Source organism: Globicephala melas, chromosome 4 (assembly GCF_963455315.2).
Source record: "Globicephala melas chromosome 4, mGloMel1.2, whole genome shotgun sequence".
In the NCBI taxonomy this organism is placed as follows: domain Eukaryota; kingdom Metazoa; phylum Chordata; class Mammalia; order Artiodactyla; family Delphinidae; genus Globicephala; species Globicephala melas.
Window position 1 is genome coordinate 52372573 of NC_083317.1, and position 10943 is coordinate 52383515.

The 10943-nt window shown below is 39.7% G+C and overlaps 1 pseudogene; it reads right to left on the bottom strand.

Annotated features, from left to right (window-relative positions):
* Nucleotides 1–2838: 2838 nt before the first annotated feature.
* Nucleotides 2839–9062, bottom strand: LOC115855682 (small ribosomal subunit protein uS19-like; annotated as a pseudogene).
* Between the last annotated feature and the right edge of the window lie 1881 nt (nt 9063–10943).

The window sequence follows — 10943 nt, forward strand, 5'->3', positions numbered from 1 at the left end:
AGTGGACTTTGATTATATCTTGGGTCTTGATGGCACAAAGGAAAATATGTGGAAGAACAGAGACCTTGCTGACTGAATTGAAAAGCAATGTGAAAAAGTCATGAATGGTAAGAAATTTTAGGAATTAGCATAGTTTGCTAATATTGTTGATTTTATGTATGATAAAAGTGATATATGATTCAAAATAAATGTCTAAATAATATCATAGGGATTCCTTCAATAGGTAGCAAATAAAAATTCTAAATGATAAAACACGGTATTTTATTTTAATTGACAGCATTTTTCTTGGTACATGAAATAACTGTGAGTCTTGCAATTGATGGCATTTTGAATCAATGAAATATAGTATGTGCTAAATAAGTAAGCCAAGGACAAATCACAAAGAGTGATTTGCATTAGCTAGAGAGGTATAAGCAATACTTTCTTCAATGAATTTTCTATTCTACAGTCAAGAAAGCGATGATGTTGAACTTTTGAACCCTTCTTTGTAAGTGTTTGGTGTCCTTGGGCAAGTTATTTAGCCTTTCATAAGCCTCAGGTTCTTCATTTGTAAAACAATGAAAATAATGCCTCTCATAAAAGATTGTGGTGAGAAATAAATGAGCACAAGAAGCCCAGTGTCTGGTCCCTAGAAAGCATTCACAAGTGCCTGCCATTATTTTTATTTGTTTGTGTCTTCTCACTTCTCAGTCAGACATTCAAGGTCTTCAGAAAGCAGCTCAATGCCTATTTCCCACAGGAACTGCTTGCTGCTCCTTTGTTCCTGTGGTTTGATCCCTGCTTTTAATGCTTTCCTCTCAGCCCTCCCTCCTCCTGTCAAACTTCAAAGTTCTGCTTACCATTCCAAGTTCAATTCATTTTTCACTCTGTACTCCCTGTAAGCAGGTGGTTAAATGTGGATGCTTGAGTAGATTTAGTTGCAATTATCTAGGCAAACATCTCTTATAGGTTGTAATACGTAGTTCCTTTTGTATCACATCAGGACGCACGCACCTGGTAGTCTCACTTTAAAAAAAAAAATTGTGGTAAATACACATAACATAAAATGTACCAGCACAACCATTTTTAAGTGTACAGTTCAGTAGTATTTATTCATTCACATTGTTATGCAACCATCAACACTATCCATCCCTACAACTTTTTTCATCTTGTGAAACTAAAACTTTAAAACTATTGAAAAATAACTCCCCACTCTCCCTTCCCCCAGCCCCTGGCTACCACCATTATACTTTCTGTCTTTATGATTTCGACTATCCTAAGTACAAGAGGAATCATACAATATTTGTCTTTTTGTGACTGGATTATTTCACTTAGCATTATATCCTCAAGTTTTATCCATCTTGTAGCAGAATTCCTTCCTTTTTAAGCATGAATAGTATTCCATTGTGTGTATATACTGCAATTTGCTCATCCATTCATCCTTCAGTGGACACTTAAGTTGCTTCCACATTTTAGCTATTGTGAATAATGCTGCTATGAGCATGGTGTACAGATATCTCTTCAAGACCCTGATTTCAATTTTGGGGGGGTTTATATCCGGAAGTGGGATTGCTGCACCATATGGTAATTTTATTGTTAAATTTTTGAGGAACTGCCGCACTGTTTTCCACAACAGTTGTATCATTTTACACGCCAACCAGTAGTGCACAAGGGTAGTAACTTTTCCACATCATCACCAACATTTAAGTGTTAGTCTCACTTTAATGATGATTAGAGTTGGGGATGCAGGGTACTTCTTATGAAGTTCCCTATTAACCTTTAGCAAATGGTTGAATAATTAATGATCTTTTCCCAGTTCCATTGATAACCTAGAGGTTGCAAATAATGATTTTCTAATTCTTTCAGCATATGTTAGAAAAGATTCTTCTATTAAAGAACTTCACACATTAATTACTTAGTTACCCTAAAATAAAGTGTGTACAGGAAAGGAAGAACAGATGTCAGTTTTTAGAGAAATGACAGTGGGTCTTATGAACTCCAAATGGTAACCAAGGAATATTTTTTTCTTAAGACTATTAATGAGCTAATGGGTTTTTATATATTGTGTGTGTTTCAATCTATGGTTGGCGTTATTATTATTATTTTTGATGCTCACATTATCTTATTTCAGGCCATTGGGGAGAGAGTCCTTTCCGTTTGGTTTCTGTTTTCTCTCGATATGAGTACATTGGTCTAGATAAATTCCTTATTTCCTGTTTCAATAAGATGTCTCAGGTTCATCTTCCCACTATCTGCCCCAGGTCTGGCTATAAACAGTTGTTTCACCAAGAGTCCTAGAATATTTTAGTGGAAAATTATTTACAAACCACACAACTTCTCATTGCTACTAGGCCTTTTCTGTGGACAGAGTCAGGAAATTTAGGGGTTTTTTTAAGAGAAAAAAAATGTTTCAAATTTAAGACTGTAGGTTTATACTTAACTTGTTTTACTTTACATGTGTATGCATTCTCCGTTTTCTCATGATGAAAACCCCTCCCTTAACTACCTTAATGTAAGTACCTAGTTTTATCTTAAACACACCTTTTGTAGTTTTAAAATAACGATGTATTTACTACTAAAAGTAATCACTTGAAGTTATTTTTTTAACCTGAAGTAAATTTCATCTCTGTGTGGTTACATAATCAACAATTGAGTTCATTTGTTTTTTAATAAGAAATTAAAGTATTTGACGTTTTGTCATTCTGATATGTAAGATAGATATTTTAACTTACTGTTAATGTGACATCCCTCATTTTGAGCAACATTAAGTCTTTTGTATTTCTTTTTATGTGAAACAGTCACAGAACACTTTTTTTTTTTTTTTTTTTTGAGAAGGCTGTTCCTTTATTGGCTGTCAGGCTACTTGAGGGGGAAGAAGCACGGGAAGTGGGTGGTCCTGATGCTGGGCCCACTGTACTTCACGGGCCTGTAGGTGGTGGAGAACTGGCTCAGGTAGGTGCCCATCATCTCAGGCTTGATTTCCACCTGGTTGAATATCTTGCGGTTGTAGACGCCCCTCCCATACTACGCACCATCTCAGGCAGGACGATTATGACCCTCAGGTGCAGTTCTACCACGTCCGGCTTCTCGTGGGCGGCGCCTCGGTCTTGGTCTTGCGCAGCCGCGTTAGCCGGGAGTAGGCGTTCTCCGCAGGCTGGTTCCGCAGCCCCGTCACCCCGCAGCCCCGCCGCCCCGCAGCCCCGCAGCCCCGCAGCCCCGCGGCCCGAGCTGCTGGTAGGACTTGGCCAAGCAGGTGGTCGAGGTTCACGCCAAGGTAGGTGAACTTGCGGAAGGTCTGCTTCTTCTGCTCATTTTATTCTTGGGTTGTTGGCTTTTTCTTCTAAATTATAGATACCCTTTATATTTTAGGGATATTGTATTAGCCAAGAATCTCGAGAAGCAAAACCAATAGGAGAGAGAGACTCTGCCTTAGTTTAAGGAATTGGTTCACATGATTGTGGGGACTTGCAAGTTTGAAATCTGTAGAGCAGGCTGGATATTCCAGGCAGCGCCGTTGTTACATTGTTCAGTCCAAAATCTGCAGTCTGGAAGTCTGGCTGGAAATTTAGGCAAGGTTTTTATGCTGCGGTCTTGAGGCCAAATTGCCACTTTGAGAAACCTGTCTTTGCTTTTAAGGCCTTCAGCTGATTAGTCTCCACGCACAATATGGAAACTGACCTGCTTTACTCATCTACTGATTTCAGTGTTCATCACATCTAAAAATACCTTCACAGCAACGTCAAGACTGGCGTTTGATAAACAGTTGGACACCATAGCCTAGACAAGTTGACACGTAAAATTAATCATCACAGATACTAAGAATGTTTTCCTCAAGTGGTCAACTCTCTTTTAACATTATCTAAGCTCAAATCTTATGCATAAAAAGTATTCAAATATTTATTGAGTTAAATTGACAGCATGTTACAGATATTAGCCATTTTTATGGAACCTAAGATGCCCACCGAGAATTATTAAACTTAATTGGAGTCTTCTGTGCACTTCAGTTGGAATATTAATTTATGTGAAGGTTATGAATAAATAACTTTGCATTAATTTTTTAATCACAGGACTGCAGTTAAGTGAAAACTTTTTACATATTCACAGAAACATTGGGTTTCTTTAAGAAATATCTGCCACAAGATATTTCCACAAAAGGAAACAACCTCTGAATTCTCAAATCTGCAGATGTGTGGTTCTTCTATGGTGAATGAAAACATTTGAAAATCTGATATATAAGTCCCACAAAATAGTCCATTTATGTGAATTTTGTCTCCCTGGAGCCACACTCAAGCCCCTTTTTCTCCTAGGAAATGTTTTTTTTTCTACTCTGTCATACAAGTGGTCCCCACTAGCATCTTAAATTCCCTGCCTCCTGGCCACCGTGATGTTCCGATCAAGACAGAAGGATCAGGGTCCTTTCTTGAGACTTCTTAACTTGGGAAGAGAGAGAACCAATTCCTCTCTAGTTTGGGTGATGTAATCGTCTGAATCCATGCCCCTCAATGTGTTTTCAAGAAGCTGGTCACCTGTGTAAAAGTGAATATGTTAAACAAAAACTAGGTTCGCCTCTTGGTGGGCGTTGAGCTGAAAGACAAAACCAAGCCAAAGGTCGGGAGAAGGAAGGATTTATCATTACCTGCAGCGAGTAAGGAGAACACCAGGGGTCTTTCCCAAAGCAGTGTCTCCCCGAACAGCAAAATTGGGGAAGTTCTAAGCTAAGGGAACATGCATACTCATGAAGGGGCTTGAGCAGAGAAGAATTCACCATAACATTGGGGCAACGGTTGCCAGAGTCCAGGCTTTAGTTGATTGAAGTCAGGAGAGTCAACATCATCATTCCAATCCTCCAGCTGGGTGGGGGGCTTAGTCCCTGCAGAACTCAGACTTGTATCAGATTGTTATGTAGATCCCTTACGGAGGAACTAGGACTCTTTTTTATTGCTGAACTATTGTTTCTTGACTGCTTTTACTTCTTTCGTTCCTGCATTCCCTTACTTCCCTTAAGAACATTAGTTACTGAGACCTGTTCTAGGGCAAGCATAATGGCCAGGCTTAGATTACAAAACAGTTTAGGCCAAAATGGCTTGTGTCAAGAAAGTCATGCCTGGTCTTTCTCCAGGATCCCTCACCCTATCTGCTTACAGATAATGCCCATCTGCAGAAGAAACAGAGCCACTAGGTGGAGCACCTTGGCTGTATTCCAAGCCCTGATTCCACCTGTTCCCAAGCTACCCAGGCTTCTACCTGTACTTTCTTGATAGAATAAGCTGGTATGGGTTCAGTTTCTGTCACAACCCAGAGTCCTAACATACACAGATGCCCAGAAGTTTTGCACATTGTTTTCAGGGTATTCATGGGCTTCCTGAAGAAGCCCATCTTTGAACCTTTATCCATGATCCTCAAATATGAACCTCTGTTCAAAGCTATTCTTCAGTTCTGTGAACATTGGTCTCTATATGATATTTACCCAGGAAAACACTAATTATCAAACTCACCTGGTAGCTTTCATGCACTTAATTAATCACATTCAACTCTCAACCACACTTCAGTCAAGTAGACATCTTCATCCTTGTTTTATACCTAAAGACACTGAGGCTGGAAAGGTTAAATAACATTTTCTAAAGTGGTACAGCTAAACTAAACGTAGTGTTTTGTCTCAAATCTGGAGTTTTTCTCCTATACTAAAGTTGCTTTTAAGCATTATTGACTTTGATTGTTTTAAATTGTTTTAAGTTACAACTTTGAAATTTGTCTTGAAAATATATATATATATAACTGAATTGGAACAGGAAAGTAAGCACTCTTGGCAATATAAAAATGTTAATAATGGAAAGATGTATAAAATATGATTTTAAAAGAAAGTTTTAGATTGCTTATTTCCATATTCACCTCACCTCAATTTTTAAATAAATAAGCTGTGATGAATAACTCTAGCCTTCTAGAGCATGCTGAAATCACAAAGTCCTTAGGAGAAGAGAGCCATAGTAATAAAAGTGTCATTATAGATAATTAGAAATGTCTGTCACACATCCACCTTCAAAGGTTTGTAGGAAACAGCTGGCATGTAACCAACCTGGATTAATCTTGCACTTCAGTTTAGTTTCTATGAGAATCTAGTTATCCCGGGGGAGAGTGAAACTCTCAGAAGAAAACCGTGTGAACAAAGCCCACGACTATGTGGGAGGCCTTGGGTTTTCTCCTAAACGCAAACACATGAATCCGCCCTTGCAAGTTTGAATTTCAGAAATGAGACGACGGGGCATTATGCTCCCCATTATCTCGGGGGTGGAACAGCCTGCTCTTCCGAAGGAGGGACGGATCCACCATAGAGATAAACAAGCCCCCGCCTGTCCTCTGCACACCTCCCCTGCCATTCCCAGCCCTTCTCTGGTCAAACAAGAGATTTTCCTTTTGATCAGGCAATATCCACAAAAGACAAATCAGAAATTTTAAGAAGGACTGAGTAAAGATAGACACCAGGAGGACTGTGGCTCAGCTGTGGCTGTATTGTAGCTGCTGTCCTAGATTTTGTCCTCTCTGCGAAGCAATCCCACAGCATCTACCTTCCCTTGGTTTACAAAAGGCTTCTGTGCTCCTTTGTGACTGGAATACATAGTCTCAGTGTTCTCAGCAGAGTTTTGAGGTTGTTCAGCGTCTCTGTGATTTACAAGGCCTCCTGGGTGCCCTGGATCTGGTTAACTCCCAATTCCCTTACTCCAGGAATGAATATTTTCTGTGCTAACAGATAGAATACTTGCCAACTCAAAATGAGCTCTCCTTGAGTAGAGGGCACTGTGGTGTGACATCTTCCAGCTAACCTTGACTCCCCGGCTTCTCTCAGGCTTCTAAGCAGTTAGTGGAGGGAGCACCCAGGCAGGAGGCCCATCTTCTCCTTCCTTTGTCATCCTTCACTGAACCTAATCAGGTGCTTTGAGCCCAGTGGGAGCCCAGGAAATGTTCTTGTCTGTCAGGCTGCCTGTGGGCTCACAGAAGGTGGAACCATAGTGTCACTTCTTCCAAGGAAGGCACCATCCTTCCCAAGCCATCACCAAGCACTGAAGCTTTGGGATTGAAGCACTGAGGCATTGCTGCAGCTACTTGCTCACAGATTGCTTCTCTCAAGTTGTGACAGGGCTGAGTTGACATGGGCAAGAGGTTCAGAGGAAGTTTTTAACAAGGGGGATTAAGAAGGTAGATTGAACAAATCTGTATAAAAATGGAAGACCCATTAAAAAGTTGAGTATCAACTACCTGCTAGGCATTTTCCTTTCATGCATTCACTTAAGCATCAACCATTCTTTACCAGAATGCATTCTCCCCATTTCACAATTGACAGAAGTGAGGCTTAACTAATACAGGTCCCATACAGGGAGATAATAAGGATTGTATCATACTGTAAAGCCCTTGCCTCCAAGATTACTCTGCCTCTTTGCAGAAGGGCTAGTACAGGAGTCACATTAGTATTCACTTCGAATCTCATGGCCAACTTCTAGGTGCCACATAGAGTGGGGAAGGATTCTGGAAGGAGATTAAAAAGTCATACAACAGCTTAATTCTAGAGAATGGCTAGAAATTTCCTGGGAGAAAAGTTGCAAAACAAACTTAGGAATATAATTGGCTTTCAAGATAAACGTATAAACTGGGGCATTGTAGGTGGGCACTTATAATGAATGGCCTTTCAGTGCTTTGTAAGCATGCAAAGTTGCTGGAAATGGGGTAGTTAAGGATGTGATCACTCTTGTATCTATCCGGGACCAAATTCTGAATAGTTTGGCCACATTGGTTCACACACTGTATTTGCGATTTTCGCTCCTCCAGAGAAATGATCAGCTGACTATGGGCAATAAACCATCACTATCTGCTGACAGCATGTTTCCGGGGGCACTTGTGTGGCAGTCAACAGCAGCTGCTGCTCAGAAAGAGATAACAGGTTTCCATCAATCACTCAGTGTTGGAAAGAATATCGGGTGTACAACCCACTTATTCCCGTGCTGCATCCTCATGTCTGGAGTGGAGACTCTCACAGGAAATGTTTAGGAGGAAATCTCAGAAGACGTTGACATTTATCAATCACCACCTACTTCCTAGGTGTTCTACATTAATTCCTTACAACAATCCTGAGGTAAATGTTACTGCTCCATTTACCGAGGAAGAAGTGGAGATTCAGGGAAGTTGAGTAAATAAGCCAAACTCTCGGTTGTTAGTAAGTGGTTTCAAACCCAGGCTGATGTGATTCCAAGATCAGCTCTTTACATTATATCACAACTGACTCATTATGCATAATTGTTAATACCTAGATTATGTGTTGCCTCAGAGCCAGACAGTAGCAGCAGCAGTAATAACAGCAGTAGCAATTTTTATGAGATTACCATGTGCAAGGCATTTTATAAAGTTTGGCTCATTTAATAATCAAAACATCCAAATGAGTTAAATATTTTTTTATTATGATTTGATAAGTGAACTTTGTCATTCCTCCCCTTTGAGTCTGAAGGGGTGTGTGTGTGTGTGTGTGTGTGTTGGAAGGGGGAGGGATAGAGATGACTGCTTAGGCTAGTGTTCACAGCAGTGGAATGGATCTGATGAACTCTAGGCGCCATCACTGAAAACTAAACAACAGGAGGCTATCTTTTTAATCAAAATTTGGGGTGTCGGTGAATCTATGGAGCTTTTCCAACTAGGCATGTCTTGCTTGTCACGTAGGATATTGATGGTCAGTTGGGTTTATGCATATCATGGTCTTGCTCTTTTTTCCCCTACATTCTGGGCTACATGCATTAACCTAAGATTCTTTCTGACTACTACAGACTATTTCTTGTGTTATCTAAGTCCTACATATACACTTTAGAATACATACATTTCTGAGCACCATTTTCTAAATAAACAGCACTCACTAAGCACATCCATGCAAGCATTTGTATTGATAAGTGTATATTACAAAACCTAGGGAATTATGTGAAGCCATTATCTAGTTTTGGAGAAGATAGAGTTTCCCATCAATGGAGATTCTCCCTCCTTGGTTCCTATCCCAGCCCTACCTGTCCCTCATAGTGGCAGCAGTAGAGCCCACGTATAGTTCGGGTCATGGTCTTCTTTCCCTTCCAGGTGTGTAACACTGAGTAAGTATTGCTCACTTGTTTTTCTCAGCTAATGTAGCATTAGATTAGCTCTCACTTATGTCAGTTGTTACCAGTTTAAAACTGCTCCATAGGTTGTGTACTAAACCTACCCATATCTGCCACTTGTGCCCTAATTCTAGCAGCTGCCTTCTGCTCAGAGATGGGAACTTTCCTGAAGGGAAAGAGCCAGTACCCCTCTGAGACTCGTCCACAAAATCAATTTTTACTTCCATTCTCAACTTGCCCTCAAAACACAGATGCTGTGCTTAAAAGACTAATTGATCATTTTATTTCAGTTGCACAGAAATGATGTTGAAAAAATGAACAGACCTTGGGCCATTAGAGCTCAATAGTTGGCAAAAGGCAATCTGCTTATCAATTAAAATCAGCAGCTCAAATTCCTGTTGTTTCCGATTGTCAAAGTAATAAAGAAAAATGTACCCCCAAATGGTACAGTATTGAATACCAAATTCATTCTTGTGAAACCCTGTCTATGTTTATAATGTTAGCATTGTCAATTACAGTAGGAATCTACTGCCTGTAATAGCTAATAATTTATATGTATTTTCCTTCACCACAGCCCATAAGTTAAATGTGATATTCTTTATATGCAATAGATCCAATTTCCCTTTCCACCACTTACTTTACATGAAATCATTTGCTATTATTATCATTTGTGTAATTTAATAACTTTCTCTCTATACCATTCTTTATATTTTACAAATAAAATGGCATTTGGGTCATTAACGGCGAAAGAGGACCAGGAAATCCAAACTAAGAAAAAAGCCAAGAAAACAGGACCTTCATGACTAAATTATCACATCTCTTCTACATTTAATTACAGTTTCCAGTCAACATTCACTCCATTCCAGTTATGTGCCTTGCACTGTGTTTAGCATTATAGTTGAATCAAAGAAAATTAAGACAAGGAACTGGCCTTCAAGGAAAACAGATAAAAAACAGCGTAATATAAGGCCAACCAGGATCAGTAATAGGGTACTTGCAGGGTGTTGCTGGAATGCAAAGGAAGAAGGGATTCTTTTTGACTAAAGGATACTGACAAGATTCATGGAGAAAGTAAGAGAGTCTGGTTAAGAAATGAACAGAACTTTAATACACAGAGAAGAGGAGTTCAGAGCCCGCCCAGCTAAGGGAAGAACATCAGAAAATGCACCTGGGTATAGAAATGCAGTTGTATCAGGGACTGGGTTGGGGGTTGGTAGGTCATTGGACCAGGAGGCTGGGTAGATGAATTAGGAAGTGAATCTGGAGGGTAAGGTTTGGCAGATGGTCTTTGATGCTGTGGTAGATTGCAAAAGCAGTCACAAATTCTTCTCATCCCGTTATGCATTCTTCCCTTTTTAAAAAAGAGACTATTTGTTAGAGAATTCTGAATTTACAGAAAAACTGTGCAGAAAGAACAGATTCCCCATATACTCCCTTTCTCCCACCCGCCTCTCTCTCCCTCTCTATCTTGCATGCACACACACTCCTATTATTAACATCTTGCATTAGTGTGGTATGTTACAATTGATGAACCAATATCAACACATTATTATTACCTGAAGTCCATAGTTCGCATTAGGGTTCATTCTGTTGTACATTCTGTGGGTTTTGATAAATCCATAATACTATGTGTTCACCATTTCAGTATCATACAGAATGGTTTCACTGCCCTAAAAATCCCCTGTGTTCCACTCATTCATCCCTCCTTCCTCACAGACCCCTGTTATCTATCCATTGATCTTTTACTGTCTCTAGTTTTACCTTCTCAAGAACATCATATATTGAAATCACACATTGGATAGCCTTTTCAGACTGGCTACTTAGCTATATGCATGTAAGTTT